The sequence below is a fragment of the Camellia sinensis genome, chromosome 14 (assembly GCF_055761805.1).
Source record: "Camellia sinensis isolate YWXY chromosome 14, ASM5576180v1, whole genome shotgun sequence".
NCBI lineage: Eukaryota > Viridiplantae > Streptophyta > Magnoliopsida > Ericales > Theaceae > Camellia > Camellia sinensis.
In genome coordinates this window covers 63,172,412-63,189,657 of record NC_138974.1, presented here as the reverse complement: position 1 = coordinate 63,189,657, position 17,246 = coordinate 63,172,412, and the positions used below count along the sequence as shown (strand labels likewise).

The 17,246-nt window shown below is 45.9% G+C and overlaps 1 long non-coding RNA gene across 2 annotated transcripts; it reads right to left on the bottom strand.

The window, feature by feature from the left end:
• Positions 1–434: 434 nt before the first annotated feature.
• LOC114301456 (uncharacterized) lies at positions 435–17,156 on the bottom strand. Of its 2 annotated transcripts, none has more exons than XR_014351324.1 (3): positions 16,946–17,156; positions 16,803–16,866; positions 435–792 (listed from the first exon to the last, which is right to left on the bottom strand). It is a non-coding gene; the product is annotated as an uncharacterized LOC114301456 (long non-coding RNA). The 2 variants fall into 2 exon arrangements; XR_014351325.1 differs by lacking the exon at positions 435–792 and adding an exon at positions 895–1,355.
• Positions 17,157–17,246: the final 90 nt, after the last annotated feature.

Genomic DNA, 17,246 nt, shown 5'->3' with positions numbered 1-17,246 from the left:
ACGGAGTAGCGACGGGAAATGAGGGGTGGCGGAAAGGGGCGTGACAAAAAGTATTTGCGACGGTCACAAACCGTCGCTTTCTTGTAGCGACGGCTAATCAATGGTTTTTGGGACGGTTTCACCTGACACAAAAAAAGAGGAAAAAACTTCACTTTTAGTGACGATGTTGGTTGCCGTCGTCAAAACTTTTTTAGCGACGGTATTTGACGTCGCAAAAAGTGTTATTAGCGACGGTCTAAAACATCACAAAAATGTAGAATTAAATTAATACCATATTTGCGATAGTTTAAACCGTCGCTAAATATTTGACTTGTTATTAGCGACGGTATTTGGCTTGTTTTGGCTTTGTTCATCGGTGCTTCTATTTTGCTCCCAGTTCAAAGTTTGACTTCTAAAAAAAGAAAAAAAAAAGCTGTTTGGCTATGGATTGTAGGGTCAGTTTACTTAAGGTCCCAAACCAATAACTGAATATACATACACACACATACACACATATATCTTACTCAAGTAAAGAAGGTACAATCTATACAGAAGTAAGAGCTTCTTTAAAATAAGTGGAACATAATCCAACCAAGGCCAACAAAAGACTTGAAGAGGACAGTAGCATGTTGTCTTCCATCATTCATGAGAAATAGCCTTTATTCCTCAATTGAATAGGCCTAGATAGGCACTATGCAAGTCTTCTACAATTGGCCCAACTAAGCTGTGTCTAGCTTTAGTAACTATTCGATTAGTTTTTCCTCAAACAATTGTAAAAGGATAGAATAGGGTCTTTTATTAAAGCTGTTACATCTGCATGGATAGAAAGAGACAGAAGGGATAAGAGAATAGTCGATAGCATTAAAGAACACATTTATTGTGCTACAGAATTGTACTCAAGACAAAAGGCTTCATTATTTGCTATGGTATGCAATTATTCAATACAAAATGTGTTGGAAATTGTTTGTTTGGGATAGCTATGGAATGTGTGAACATTGACGGAGTTGAAGAAGTATCATTACCGAAGCACTAACCACTATTATAACTTTGCAAATTTGAATTGTTGTCAAATCTAGAACTTGTGTGATAACATTGCATCATTGCTAGTGGAACATATCTCAACCAGATTGACACACTAAACGTTGGCAAGACACCAACAGAAAACAATAAAAAGAAAATAGCATCAGTATTGACAGAACAAAATAACAACTAGCACTCCCACTACTGCCTCAGTTTTACGATTCAGTTGCAATCCTCACTTGATAAAGATTGACACGAATATCATTAATTGAGTAATCTTCCAACTTAAAATTGTTCTTAACCCATATGTTATCATCGGTTCTCTCATGTATGTAATTCATTGCAAGTAATCGGTTCTGCAAGAAATTGTCAATAAAATACTGATAAGAAAAAAAATGTTAAATGAACCCAACAAACAAGAAAAAAGAGAATTATTTTAGCAAATTTCTCATGACGCACTGCAATTACAAATATAAATTTGTGAATATAAGCAAAGTTGTTCATAATTTGAGATGCATTGGAAAGAGAAAAACTACTTAATTTTTCATTAAAATCAGAAGTTTCAAGTAACTAAAAGATCTATTGTGGAGAAGTGGTTTGGAAATACTTTTCAGATCTTGGGGGACGCTAGTGATCCTCAACTAGTCACCTGAAAAAGAATTAACACTCTGGTCGAGGGTGCCAGAATTAGCACTCCGACGGACAAGTCAGTCTCTACTCTCTGAATTACTTGTATTTTAAGTAAAGTGTAATGGTTCTCCCATACCTCTTCCTGGCTGATGTTCTTCTGTTTATATCTTTTCTTTCTTAGGCCTTGGGATTGGGTCCACTTTCAATTCGCCATTCGGTTTCAATTGTAACAAACCGTTTTTCACTCGGCCTCTTGCTCGACCGGCTATTTGGCCGAATATAATAGGATTCGAGCGTGCGAGACGGCGCCGATTGCTATATATTTCGACTCCAAGTTTGACTATTCGGCTTCTCTACGACTCCCAATATTCGGCCCCCAGAATTGGCCCCCAAGCACTCCACTAACGACAGTTGGCTGGAGCGTTTGGTTTCGAACTCGAAAAGTCAGAGTCGAAATTCGGCGGCTGACCTCATTCCAACGCAAATGTTTGAGCACACGCTTCTCGGTTATCATTTCAACTTCCCGCCCCTTTGTACACTTCTATTTCTTGTGATTTAAAATTTCGACGTCTTTTCAAATACATACACACTTTTAGACACTCGTCGCTGGACTGCCTTCCGAATTATTTCTGCAACTTCCTTTTCTTCACTATCCTCTTCGTCTCTTGTAAGTTCTCTCCCTCTCTACCCTGAATCTTTTTTCTTGCTTTGTTTTTGGCTTAGCATATCCCTATAGACTGAAGGAAATGGAAAAACATTTAAAAGATCTCCTTTCCTCGGATCGAATTTCTGGCTTCCGACGCCATTTCTCCATTCCTGATGACGTCCATCTGTCACTTGTGAAAGACGGCACCCTCGATATGGAGAGGGCTGATGAAACCACGATTGTCTTCCCTCTCCTATCAATCGCAGAGGGTGGAGTTCGTTTCCCCCTTCACCCATTCCTTAGGGATGTTCTTTGCCATTGGGGTTTAATCCCTTCCTAACCCAATGTCAACTTTTTTAGAATCGTAATGGGGATTATCGCACTAAACCGTCGTCTTAGGATTAACTTCGGCATTCTTGCTATTCGGCATTGTTACGCCTTGGCCAAGTTTTCTGGTCGGTACGGGCGTTATTTCCTTAGGGCCAAGGACACTGACCATCAACTAGTGACTATGCTTTCCAGCTCTGGGAAGCGAGTCGATGATGTTATGGTCGTTGTCCAAGGTAACTGGGAATTCAGTGAAGGCGAGGATCGCCTCGATCCTATTCCTAGACGGAGGGGCGAACCAGGTGGCCATGTAGCTTCTTTTCTTTATTTTTTGTTATATTTATAAAGCTTCATTTTCGAGACCTCATGGTTTTGCTTGTGCAGGAAACGATTTGAAGAAAGTCTTGACTTCAACCGACGACGCTGTTCTTTCGGAAATCAAGGTTGCGCTCAAATATTTCGGCCGGCCGAGTCTTTAGAAACAAGGGAGGGCGGCCCACGTTCTACTCCGCTACGAGCCGACTTATACGACCTTCTCGGCAGTAGAAAACATCCCAATTCTGAAGGGTGAAGAGTTTCTTACCGCTTTTATCTTGACCGATTTTAAAAACTTGAGGCAAGTCGATTTCGAGGGGTCCGATTCGGAGCCACCGAAAGTAGCTGAGGTCGCCGAGTCAGATCAGTCCGAAGCTGAAGTCGACAAGGCTTTGAAGTTAGCCTTTGAGAAAGCCGGCCTCAATTCAGCGATCCTCCGTCCACTTCGAGCCGAGAGGACCTTCCATTTGACGACATTTTTCACGGTCTAGAGGACTTTCCCGGTGCGTACCCCAAAGATATGGCTGGGTTAAGCCTCACACAACTTGCCAAGAAGGAGAATGCGGAAAGGATGGCCGCGCGGCGAAGAGCAGAGGCCATTCGAGCTGGAGTGCCACCTGCCGCCAAATCTCAGCCCTCCCTGCCCGTTGGCAAATCTCAACCCTCCTTGGCTGTTATTGAGGAGGGAACGACAAAAATTCGAAGTGTCGAGGCCGAGCTGGTTGTGCAGGCCGATCAAGAGGCTAAGCAAAGGGCAGAGAAGCGCCCTACCGAGGTCGAGGCCGGCTCAGAAGAAAACCGCGCTGATAAACGACCTCATTTAGAGGAATCGGATGTAATTGTGCCTTTTGTCATTCAACCGAAGATAACAAACACGCCGATCGCCTCTGATGCTTCGGTAATTAAAGATCCAGCGGTCGCACTTAGCATGGCTACGTCCGTTTCAGTACCGGCTGACAAGGCGGCTTTCTGGGCGGAGCCAGATCTGGTTGCAATAGCATTGGCCGCGCAATCGGCTCTTTTGGTATATATCTTGACTTTGTCTTTTCATTTTATGCAAATACTGTTTTGGTCTTAATTTCTTGTTCTGCAGACCGTCAGAAGGATAGCCGAGATGGGCCGTCGCCATCATGACGTCGTCGAACAGCTTGGTTGTCTACAAACGGAAGTTGAGGGCCAAAGGAGTAGGGCCGAGTTTGAAGCTTTAAGGGAGAAGATGGAAGGCGCGCGGGCCGAGGCCGAGGTGGAGAGGGTACGTAACGTGGATCAACTGAGATCGGCCACCGAGAAGAGGGCGAACGTGAGCGAAGACGCGCTCAAATTAGCCCAAGAGGCGGTCTCTAAATTGGAGGCTGAGTTGGAGGAAGTAAAGAAGGCGAAGGAAGCAATCGACTTGGAGGCTTCCAAGGCATTCGAGGCCGGAAAAAGTGTTGCTTTTGCCGAATATGTGGACGAAGTTCCCAAATTTGAAAATCGGGGAATCAAACACGGCTGGCACAAAGCCCTTGCTGCTGCTGATGTGACATTGGCTATACCGATTCCATACGAGCAAGTAGATGTTGAGCCACTGGAGTCTTACTCCGAGGATTAATTTGGGTGACACCTGTTTTCGTTTTAGGAATTTTCAAATGTATTTTTACAGCTTTTTGTTTGGTAATTTTCATGTATTGCTACAGTCATAGTTTTTTGCTAGGCATTTTCATGCGAACTTGTAGCTTTTTGTTTAGTAATTTTCGTATGTAAAATGGCTACAATTTATGCCCAATTTACTAATGAAAATTTCTTTTTTTGCCTTGATATTATCTGTGGTAAATTTTGTTATTGATGAATGGTATTGCTTTCAATTGTAAAATGGCTACATTTTGTTTTCAATACCAAGTATCGATCGGCATTCGATTTACGTACTTGGCTGATCAGATTAATAAATATGCCCTTGCCCCAGCCAGTGCATGAGCTTTAGAAGCCAAATAAGACTAGTTCGTGGAATGGTTGTGGCATAAATCGATCGGCATTGGGTTTAGATACTTGGCTGATCAGATTAATAAATCTGCCCTTGCCCCAGCCAGTGCGCGAGCTTCAGAAACCGAATAGGACTAGTTTGTGGGCTGGCTGCGGCATAAATCGATCGGGATTGAGTTTAGATACTTGGCTGATCAGATTAATGAATCTACTCTTGCCCCAGCCAGTGTATGAGCTTTAGAAGCCGAATAGGACTAGTTCGTGGAATGGCTGCGGCATTAATCGATCGGCATTGAGTTTAGATACTTGGCCGATCAGATTAATAAATATGCCCTTGCCTTAGCCAGTGCATAAGCTTCAGAAGCCGAATAGGACTAGTTCGTGGAATGGCTGCGGCATAAATCGATCGGCATTGGGTTTAGATACTTGGCCGATCAGATTAATAAATCTGCCCTTGCCCCAGCCAGTGCACGAGCTTCAGAAGCAGAATAGGACTAGTTCGTGGAATGACTGCGGCATAAATCGATCGGCATTGGGTTTAGATACTTGGCTGATCAGATTAATAAATCTGCCCTTGCCCCAGCCAGTGCATGAGCTTCAGAAGCTGAATAGGACTAGTTCATGGAATGACCTGATCGGCATCTGGCTTTTGGCGTTTAAAATTAATGACATCGCCTCGGGTGCGCTGCATACACTGAGAATAAATGGGGTGAGTTTGCTCCAGTGATTCCATTTATTCTTATTCAGACTTCATTTAAACTAGCTTGAGATAAGTGTGAATGTCAAACAAACTGTTCTTCAACAGTAGAGGAGAAGGACGAACATTGGCTGAGCTAGATAATGTAATGAATCGCAGTAGCGAGCTTACACCCACGGGAGGAAGGATGTCCAAGGAACGGGAAAAACGTCAGCCCCTAAGTCGTCGAAGCAGATCACCCCGAAGAGAAAAACAGCAACGGGGAAGCTCCCCATGACCGTGACCGAGAAGCGAGCCCGATGCGACGCCACGACCGTTGAGTTTTACGGTTTTCGTGGGGAATAAACCGATGACGGAGGCAGATTCCATTGTTAACGATCCAGGTGTAGCAGTCGAGTTCGCTTGACAGATCTTTCCACCGGAGGTCCAACAGTCGATGGTTGGACGTCAAGATTTCGAAGTATTTCGAGAAGGCATCCATGGGGCGGTGAAGGGGTTTTATAACGTTTATGAAGTCGGCATGCTTCTGCACGCCGCGCGACGAGAAATAGAGAAGAATGATGAACGAATCTGTAGTTTGGAAGCTCGCGTGGAGAAAGCTGAGCGTGAGCTTAGGGAGCTCAAGAAAGCTCAAGCCACCGAGCCGCGTGCGACGGGTCAATCTAACCCAATCGTGGAGGAGAGAGTGACCCAACGACTGTTAAGTCACGCCATTGCCGACCGAAATACGACAAGCATGTTTGCCGTAGAAAATGCGAGGACCATAGGTTATGAACAAGGCTTCCATGCGGGCCGGAAGGTTAAGATCGACAAAACCAAAGAGAAAATTGCAAATGAGGTCTGCCGATGCGAGAACCGGGGTTTTAGGCACGGTTGGATTAAGGCACTTCAAGCCGCAGAGGCTCTTCGAGCAGAAGGTCGTGATCATTTTCCCTTCTCCGCCTTTGAAGTTGAAAAGAGCGACGATGAAGGAGAAGCCAGATAAAAATACTCATTGTAATGCTCAAACGCAGATTGCGTTAAAAACTATGTAATCATTGGCTGATCGAATAAAATGTTTTATTTTCAATGTGTTTCGCTTTATATTCGGTACACACGTGTTTACATGTCTCATTGTATAAATGTTTGAATAAATGTATTTTAAATGGTTTGAATAAATGTATTTTGAATGGTTTGAATAAATGTAAACGGTTTTTGCCGGCTCGACATAACAGAGCATTCTTCATAAAATATCTATTTGGCATACGTGTTATGCACGGCCCTGGCCCCGGCCCAAAGACGTCATGCGCCGATGGGGGCTTCGAATCCGGAGTCTTTATTCGGCCAACCGTAATATCCACGAAGGGCGCACCGAATCCGGAGGCTTTTTCGGCCTAAAGGCATTAGGTGCCGGTGGGGCTCCGAATCCTAAGTCTTCGTCGGCCCAAAGGCGTCACATGCCGATGGGGCTCCGAATTCGGAGTCTTTGGCCAATCGTGATATCCACGAAAAGCACTCCGAATCCGGAGACTTTATTTGGCCAGTCGTGATATCCACGAAGGGCGCTTTGAATCCGAAGGCTTTATCGACCCAAAGACGTCATGCGCCGATGGGGGCTCCGAATCAGGAGGCTTTTTCGGCCCAAAGGCGTCATGCGCCGATGAGGCTCCGAATCCGAAGAATTTATTTGGCTAGTCGTGATATCCACGAAGGGGCGCACCGAATCCAGAAGCTTTTTCTGCCCAAATGAGTCAAATGCTATTGGGCTCTAAATCCGGAGTCTTTATCGGCCCAAAGGCGTCATGCGCCGATGGGGCTCCAAATCCGGAGTCTGGCCAATCGTGATATCCACAAAGGGCGCTCCGAATCCGGAGGATTTTTCGGCCCAAAGGCGTCATGCGCCGATGGGGCTCCAAATCCGGAGACTTAGTTTGGCCAATCGTGATATCCACGAAGGACGCTCCGAATCTAGAGGGTTTATTGGCCCAAAAGCGACACACGCCGATGGGACTCCGAATCTGGAGTCTGGCCAATCGTGATATCCACGAAGGGCGCTCCGAATCCGGAGACTTTTTCAGCCCAAAGGCGTCATGCGCCGATGGGGCTCCGAATCCGGAGACTTAGTTTGGCCAATCGTGATATCCACGAAGGACGCTCCGAATCTGGAGGCTTTATCGACCCAAAGACGTTATGTGCCGATGGGGCTCCGAATCCGGAGACTTTATTTGGCCAGTCGTGATATCCATGAAGGGCGCTCCGAATTCGGAGGCTTTATCGGCCCAAAGACGTCATGGGCCGATAGGGGCTCCGAATCCAGAGGCTGGCCAATCGTGATATCCACGAAGGGCGTTCTGAATCCAGAGGCTTTTTCGGCCCAAAGGCGTCATGCGCCGATGGGGCTCTGAATCCGGAGACTTTATTTGGCCAGTTGTGATATCCACGAAGGGCACACCGAATCCGGAGGCTTTTTCGGCCCAAAGGCGTCAGGTGCCGATGGGGCTCCGAATCTGGAGTCTTTATCGGCCCAAAGGCGTCACGCGCCGATGGGGCTCCGAATCTGGAGTCTTTATCGGCCCAAAGGCGTCACGCGCCGATGGGGCTCCGAATCCGGAGTCTTTATCGGCCCAAAGGCATTATGCACTGATGGGGCTCCGAATCTAGAGTCTGGCCAATCGTGATATCCACGAAGGGCGCTTCGAATCCGGAGGCTTTTTTCAGCCCAAAGGCGTCATGCACCGATGGGGCTCCGAATCTGGAGACTTAGTTTGGCCAATCGTGATATCCACGAAGGACGTTCTGAATCTGAAGGCTTTATCGGCCCAAAGGCGTCACGCACTGATGGGGCTCCAAATCCAGAGTCCGGCCAATCGTGATATCTACGAAGGGCGCTCCAAATTTGGAGGCTTTTTCGGCGCAAAGGCGTCATGCGCCGATGGGGCTTCGAATCCGGAGACTTAGTTTGGCCGATCGTGATATCCACGAAGGACGCTCTGAATCCGAAGGCTTTATCGGCCCAAAGACGTCATGCGCCGATAGGGTTCCAAATCCAGAGACTTTATTTGGCCAGTCATGATATCTACGAAGGGCGCTCCAAATTCGGAGGCTTTTTCGGCCCAAAAGCGTCATGCGCCGATGGGGCTCCTAATCTGGAGACTTAGTTTGGCCAATCGTGATATCCACGAAGGGCGCTCTGAATTTGGAGGCTTTTTCGGCCCAAAGGCATCATGCGCCGATGGGGCTCCGAATGCGGAGACTTTATTTGGCCAGTCGTGATATCCACGAAGGGCGCTCCGAATCCGGAGGCTTTTTCGGCCCATAGACGTCATGCGCCGATGGGGGCTTTGAATCCAGAGGCTGGCCAATCGTGATATCCACAAAGGGCACTCCGAATCTGGAGACTTTTTCTGCCCAAAGGCGTCATGCGCCGATGGGGCTTCGAATCCGGAGACTTAGTTTAGCCAATCGTGATATCCACGAAGGGCGCTCCGAATCCGAAGGCTTTTTCGGCCCAAAGGCGTCATGCGCCGCCGATGGGGCTCCGAGTCCGGAGACTATTTGGCCAGTCGTGATATCCACGAAAGGTGCTTCGAATCCGGAGGCTTTTGTCAGAAATCTTTTGAACTGGATTGCACAATGAGTAGACATGAATCTTTGCATTACAAAAGTGGAATATGTACATGGTGAGCCATTCAGAACTAATATCATTCCCTACAGGTTGGGTTTAATGATAGAATTTGCGCAAGTGCGTTGAATTCCAAGGTCGTGGCAGGCTCCTTCCGGACATGTCTTTGAGCCGATATGCCCCTACTCCTGCGATCAAATCAATCTTATTGGGGCTGTTCCAGTTAGGACCCAATTTTCCATTCGCCGGTTTCTTGGCAGCTGGACGTACCTTCTTCAGGACCAATTCTCCTGGTGTGTAGTGACGCAACTGAACACATTGATTATATGACTTGACAAGCTGCTGTTGGTACCGCACCATGGACGCAAGGACACGGTCTCTTCGTTCTTCGATCAGAATCAAATCTAAAGCCAGCATCATGTCGTTTCGGTCCATATCAAAAACTTGCGATTTCAGGGTTGGGTGGCCGATCTCTAGGGGTATGATAGCCTGGGTTCCAAAGCATAGAGCAAACGACGTTTCTCTAGTGGATCGCCTTGGCTTAGTTCGATGAGCCCACAATACACTCGGCAATTCTTCGACCCATTTGCCTTTAGCTTTCTCCAACCTCTTCTTGATGCCGTCTAATATGGATTTGTTAGAGGCTTCGGCTTGACCATTGCTTTGTGGGTGAGTCGGCGTAGAAAAGTAAGGCCGGATACCATATTTGCTGCACAGCTCTCGGTAGACGCCACAATCAAACTGGGTACCGTTGTCTGAAATAAGAGCTCTTGGAATGCCGAATCGTGTTATGATATTTCTCCATACAAAGCGTTTAACATCAGCATCTCGAATGTGCGTTAATGCCTCCGCTTCGACCCATTTTGTGAAGTAATCTGTCACGACAATCAAGTATCGCTTGTTCCTTGGGGCCCTCGGCAATGGTCCTACAATATCAAGTCCCCACTGGGTGAACGGCCAGGGACTGGTAATGGAACTTAACTCTTCAACAGGCAGATGGGTTAACGGGGAGAACTTCAGGCACTGTTTACATTTCTTTACATAGCATTCGGCATCAGCTCTCATTGTTGGCCAGTAATACCCCTGTGTTATAGCTCGATGGGCCAAAGAGCGCCCGCCAGAATGGGCCCCACAACTGCCTTCATGTATTTCAATCAGAAGCTCTTCGACTTTGTCTAGGTGTACACATTCCAGGTATGGACCAGAAAGGGATTTTTTATAAAGCTTTCCTTGCGGATCCAAGTAGTATCGTAGGGCTTTGTTTCGCAGCTTGTGCACTTCTTTTTTGTCCGCTGGGAGCTGTTCGGAAAACAAGAATGCAGCAATGGGGTCCATCCAACTCGGTCCTGACTCTATGACATTGACCTGGATTTCCTCCGAAGGGCCAATGCTCGGCTCTGGGATGAAACCTACTTCGATAGTCCGTTTAATCTCTGAGTTAATGGCGGAGGCTAGGCAAGCTAGGGCGTCTGCATGTGTGTTCTGGTCTCGTGTTATCTGATTCAATTCATGATGGTCAAATTTGGCTAGCAAGGCGCTAGCCGATCTCATGTAAGCCGCCATACGGTCATTTGGTTGCGTACTCCCCTTTTACCTGATTGATCACCAATTTTGAATCGCAAAATACCAGCAAATGCCGAGCACCCAGAAGGTGTGCATTCCTCAAACCGGCCAGAAAGGCTTCGTATTCGGCCTCGTTATTTGATGCTTTAATGCCGAGTTTGACGACCTGCTCAATTATTGCGCCATCGGGAACCATGATTACTACTCCGGCTCCGCTGCCCCGTTGATTGGATGATCTATCACAGTACAACTGCCAAATGTCCCCAACATAAATTCTCCAGTTCGGCTTAGGTCAAACTTCATCAGATTTGAAGTCGGCAAGACCCCCAGTGAATTCGGCCACAAAGTCGGCAAGCACCAATCCCTTGATTGAGGTTCTAGGTAGAAACTGAATGTTGTACTGGCCAAGTTCAAGAGCCCACTTTGAAACGCGTCCTGATGCTTCCGCACTGCGTAGCACTGATCGAAGGGGGTAATCTGTTAGCACCCCGATGCTATGCCCTTGGAAGTAATGCATCAGTTTTCTTGTCGCCATGACTAGGGCGAAGATGATTTTTTCCAGCGGAAGGTAGCGTGCTTCGGTGTCGACCATTGCTTTGCTCACATAATATACTGGCTGCTGCTCCCCTAGCTCTTTTTTTTATCAATACAGCGCTGATGGCCCGGTCGGAAACTGTCAGATACAAAATGAGCGGGTCGCCTGCCGAAGGTGTTGTCAAGAGTGGAACTGATCGGAGGTAGGTTTTGAGGCCGTTGAAAGCAGCTTCGCACTCGGCGGACCATTCAAAAGCCTTGCCCTGCGGTAGTGTATAAAAGAATTGTCGGCAGCGATCCGTGGAACGACTAATGAACCTGTTAAGTGCAGCGGCCATCCCCATTAACTTATGAACCTCCTTGACCGATCGAGGGGAGCCGAGTTCCAGGATTGCTATGATTTGCCTTGGATTGGCTTCGATTCCTTAGTGGTTGACAATGTAACCCAAGAATTTGCCAAAGCCGATCCCAAACGCACATTTGGAAGCGTTCAGCTTCATTCCATATTTGTGTAGAATGTCAAATGTCTTCTCTAGATCTGCTATATGATTCTACCTTTCCTTGGATTTGACCACCATGTCGTCAATGTACACTTCCATAGTGTGGCTAAGTTGCTCCTTGAACATGGTGGTGACTAGTCTCTGGTAAGTTGCCCCTGCATTCTTCAGCCCAAAAGGCATAACCTTGTAGCAATAGGTTCCTCTTGGGGTGAGGAATGTAGTTTTGTCTTGGTCCTCCGGATGCATGGCAATTTGATGGTAGCCTCTGTAGGCATCGAGGAAGCTCATACGCTGATGACGTACTGTACCATCTACCAGTTGGTCTATCCTGGAGAGAGGAAAACAATCTTTGGGGCAGGCTTTGTTTAGGTCCGTGAAATCAACGCAGACTCGCCAGGTCCCATTTTTCTTCTTTACAACCACAGTATTAGAGAGCCATGTAGGGTAAGTCACTTGCCTGATTGCCCCGGCGTCAAGCAATTGATCAACCTCTTGAACAGCGGCGGCAGTGTGCTCTACGGCTGATCGCCAGCTTTTCTGAATGATTGGCTTACATTTAGGGTCAACATTTAAACGGTGTTGCGAAATAGACGGATCTACACTCGGCATCTCATATGGAGTCCACGCAAATACATCAAGGTTGCCGAGTAGGAAGGAAATTAGCTGCTGTCTGTCGGCTTGATTGAGGGAGGCGTCGACCATGAAGAACCTGTTTGTGTTGCCATTGATTTCGACTCGATCTAAGTCTTCCGTGGCCTTTTCATTTGGGAGCTGCCCAACATCGTCGAGGCTCTCCCGATCTATTACCTCAATAGAGTTCACTTGCAACTCCTTTGGTGTCTTTTGAGCAAGGAGATAACATGCTTGTGCTGATTTCTGGGAGCCACAGACTTGCTCAATGTCGCGTTCTGTTAGGAAACGTAGCAGCTGATGATAGGTGCTTGGCACGGCCTACATAACATGCAACTAAGATCGCTCCATGATGAGATTGTACGGCGATGGCAGCTTGACGACCAAGAATTCCACATCCACTGTTCGGGAGCCTGCTCGAACGGGTAGTGTGATTTTTCCCAACGGGTACTCTGGATTGGCATTGAAGCCGAATAATGGATAAGGGGCTGGAGAGAGATCCGACTCGGAGAAGCCGAGTTTGGTGAATGTCTTGTAGTACATAACCTCCGATGTGCTCCTCGGATCAATGAGTACGCGCTCAACTGTGAATCGGTTTACTCGTAACTCAATTACCAAGGGATCGATGTGGGGAAGTGTCACTCCGGCCAAATCTAAATCATCAAAAGCAATGCTCGCAGCTTCATGGGGCCGTTTAGCCGGAGTGAGTTGACTTTGAAAGTCAGGATTTGACTGAATCGTATGCACCGCGGATAACATTGGCAGGCTGTATATCATGTGGATCACGCCGAGTGGAGGGGAATTCTATCTTAAGGCTATTGCTTTGGTTGAGTTGCCTTTTCAGACGTACTGTTGTAGCCGACCATCTTGTACCAATTCCTCCAAGTGATCCTTCAATGCATAACAACTCTCAGTATCATGGCCATGGTCCTTGTGATACTCACACCGTTTATCCCGTCTTCTCGTGTCGGGAGGTCCCACCATTTTGGACGGCCATTTGAAGAACAAAAGATGTTGGACTTTGGACATGACCGCGTTGATCGGCTCTGTTAACTCTATATATTTCTTGTCAGCGCGCCGTGTGCACCTGCTATCAACTTGTAGTTGTTCATTTGCTCGATGGGAGCATTGGTCGCTTGATCGGCGGGAATCCTGTCTTTTGTCTCGTTTAGCCCGATGTCGTGGCTCGAGGCTCTGAGGTGATATAGAATTTATTGGCTGAGCAATTTCAGAAGGGGCCGGCTTGTTGGCCACGTTTCCGACTTTAACTCGCAAGGCGTCATCCTCCACTTTGCAGTATTCCTCAACTTTCTTCATCAACGACCAGACTGCTTTGAGGGGTCTTCTAGTCAAGGAACTGCGGAGAGCACTGTTAGGATGCAAACCCATTTTGAAGGCGGTGATGGCCATGGAGTCGTTGCAGGCGTCATCGACAAGATTAAAGCACTCCTAATAGCGCACCGAATACGCTTTTAGTGTTTATCCTGGCTGGATCTGCATTGCCCAGAGAGAGTCGGCTTGTTTTGGCTAGACCTCGTTGGTGATAAATCTGGCCCTGAAGGATTTCTGTAATTGATGGAAGCTTTTGATCGAAGCCAACTCCAGTTTATAATACCACCTGACAACCAATGGTCCAAAACTGCTGGGAAATATGCAGCACATGAGGGCCTCGTCGTCTGCATGCAATGTCATGGCTTGCTTGTAGTGACGGATGTGATCGGTGGGGTCTGATTTTCCATCATAGAGAGTGAACGATGGAGCTTTGAACTTTTTGGGCAGAACCGCCCTTGCGATCCGTCGCCCAAAGGGATTATGCTGGTCTTCTAAACTGTTTCTTCTGCGCTTATGCCTTATATGTGGACTTTCTTCAGAGGAACTGAAAGTCTCGGGTCGTCCCTTCTTCTTGGGCTCCGGGAATAATGAGTCGGAGTCGCTATCAGTGTCTTGTTGTCGGGCTCGAGGTCATCGACCACCTGCCCTCAGAGGTCGTTCCGGATGTTAGCGTACAGCTTGTTTGGACTTTGCCACTTCCAAGGCCAAGACCTGACGGAGACATTCGTTCTCAGCGATTATGTTCTCCAACCTTTGTTCGTTTTGCTTTACTTGTTCTATGATCGCTTGCATTGCCTCATGCTCTGGAGTCGAGGGTGAGGCGAAGTTCAAAGCGCGTCTTGCGGGGATAGTCTCCGGTCTAAGCATGTTTGCTGGAGTGAGATCGTCTCTCTGAGTGGTTTCATCAGTGTCTATTGGAGGGTCTTCCGTCATGCCCGCCATAGATGTATTTGAGTATTCCCACAGACGGCGCCAATTGTAGAGAAGTGGTTTGGAAATACTCTTCAAATCCTTGGGGACGCTAGTGATCCTCAGTTAGTCACCTGAAAAAGAATTAACACTCCGGTCGGGGGTGCCAGAATTAGCACTCCAACGGGCAAGTCAATCTCTACTCTCTGAATCACTTGTATTTTAAGTAAAGTGTAATGGTTCTCCCATACCTCTTCCTAGCTGATGTTCTTCTATTTATACCTTTTCTTTCTTGGGCCACGGGATTGGGTCCACTTTCAATTCGCCATTCGGCTTCAATTGTAACAAACCGTTTTTCACTCGGCCCCTTGGTCGACCGACTATTTGGCCGAATAGGATAGGATTCGAGCATGCGAGACGGCGTCGAGTGCTATATATTTCGACTCCAAGTTCGACTATTCGGCATCTCTACGACTCCCAATATTCAGCCCCCACATCTATATTGTGAGCTTACGTGGCAGCTTGGGTCATGGAATTTGGGAGCTTATGTGGCTCTAGGTTTTATTGAAAGATCTATATTGTGATTAGGGGTGTAAATCTACCCTCTGCTGTAGAATGTCTTCATTCGCAAAGTTAAGATCTTGAAAGCTCCCAAGTTTGATCTTGGCAAGTTAATGGACATCCATGGTGACTACTCTACAGAGGATGTTGGAATGAAAATGGAAAGGCCTGCTGAGGAGCCTGTTGAGGCAGCAACTGAGGTAATTGGAGCTTAAATGAAGCTTTATGGGTTTCTTTTATTTCTCAAATGTTGTTTATGGTTTTTCTCAATAAGGTTCCATCAACATCGCTCATAATATAGTTCAACATGATAGAACCAAGAATATTGAAGTTGACAGACAGTTTATTAAGAAAAAGTTGAGCAAGGTTGTGATTTGTATGTCAGTTAGAAGATGTATTTAGTAAAAGGCTTGGTAGTAAGAATTTTCACCCCATTATTTGCAAGTTGGGCATGATAAGTATTACGTGTTATGTAAACTTGGAAGTGTATTTGTACTTACCAATTTAATATTAGAACAAGAGGATGATGGAAAGAATCCTAATTCACTCTCTCTCTTCCCATTCCAGCATATAATTTCTCTTTTCTTCTGTATTCTTCTTCTTATTATTAAATCTAACTAAATTTAACAATAATTCAAGGAACCACAAATTTTGTAATTAAATACTTACTATGTTCTGTTTCCTCTAGAAAATTTAACACTAACTCAATGAAAAAGATTATTGATTGTCATCTTCCCCCAAGTTCTCATTTTTGATATAGAAATAAAATTCCTAGAAAATTCCTATTTTAAAAGCATAAAATATTTCTTCATTGCATCATCTCAATTCACTGGGCCAAAACTATTTGGCTAAATTCTAATAACCTTCCGCAAAATCACATTTCAAATGAAATTTTCATGTAAGACAAACGACAAGGAGTTAACATTCAGATTACACGAAAAATATGCAACAGTACTTGGTCTAACTAGAGAACTGGCATTGGAACACCAATTCTATTAGTGTTGAGTGATTCAACGTTGGAGTTTCAGGTAGAATATTCGCCGAATTTGCCCCACTCCAAGAGGGGCATGTTTTTATTTTATTATTTTTCTGTTATTAATAAGTCGTCAATTTATTTTAACAGTGTTTGTTACATGTTTCAGAGTTTTGATTTTTGTTAAGTATTAAAATGCTTATATTACAGAAAAATATGTGAAGCTTTAGCTACCATGAGGCTTTGTCTAATTAAAATGTATACTTGCAGAGATTGGGGTTGGTGCTTTATGAGGTTATATCCACATTACACTTCATGGGAAAATCCAAAAGATCCAGAACAACCACTTTAGCTACCATGAGGCTTTGTCTAATTAAAATGTATACTTGCAGAGATTGGGGTTGGTGCTTTATGAGGTTATATCCACATTACACTTCATGGGAAAATCCAAAAGATCCAGAACAACCACTTGTTTCCCGCTTTCAATTGAGATCAAAACCTAATTTTTAAAACTGGTGTTTAGGGTTAAATCCAATGAAGAGGGTTTGATTCCAGTAAAGACAACATAAGAGAAAAAGAGAAGAGAACAGCAGAGGAAAGTAGAGGAGAGCAGAGGAGAGATATACCTGGATGCCGGAGGGAGAACCCGTGAAAAGTCGCCGCCGCCACTGCTACAGACAGTCTGTGAGCCTAACGCGAGAGCGAGAGATTGTGAGGGTCTGTGCGAGAGAGTGTAAGAGGAAAGAAAAGGAGAGGAGACGAGGGTTACCTCTTGCCACGCTAGTGCTGTTGGGGTTGTGACGACTGGAAGCTCTAGTTAGACAGAGAATGGCGACTGGAGAAGATAGACGGTTTTTTTTCCCATTTTTTTGGTTAATCTGAGAAGAGGATATTGAAAGGGTATGGAAGATAGGGCAAAGAGGAAGGTGCGGAAAGCAAAAATAAAATTTTGCGACGGAAGAATAAATGGCGTCGCAAAACAAAATAAACAATTGCAGAAAAAAAAAAAAAGGACGGGCGAGAAATCGTCGCGTAAAATACCATTTTTTGCCACGGTCTTGAAGTTTCCG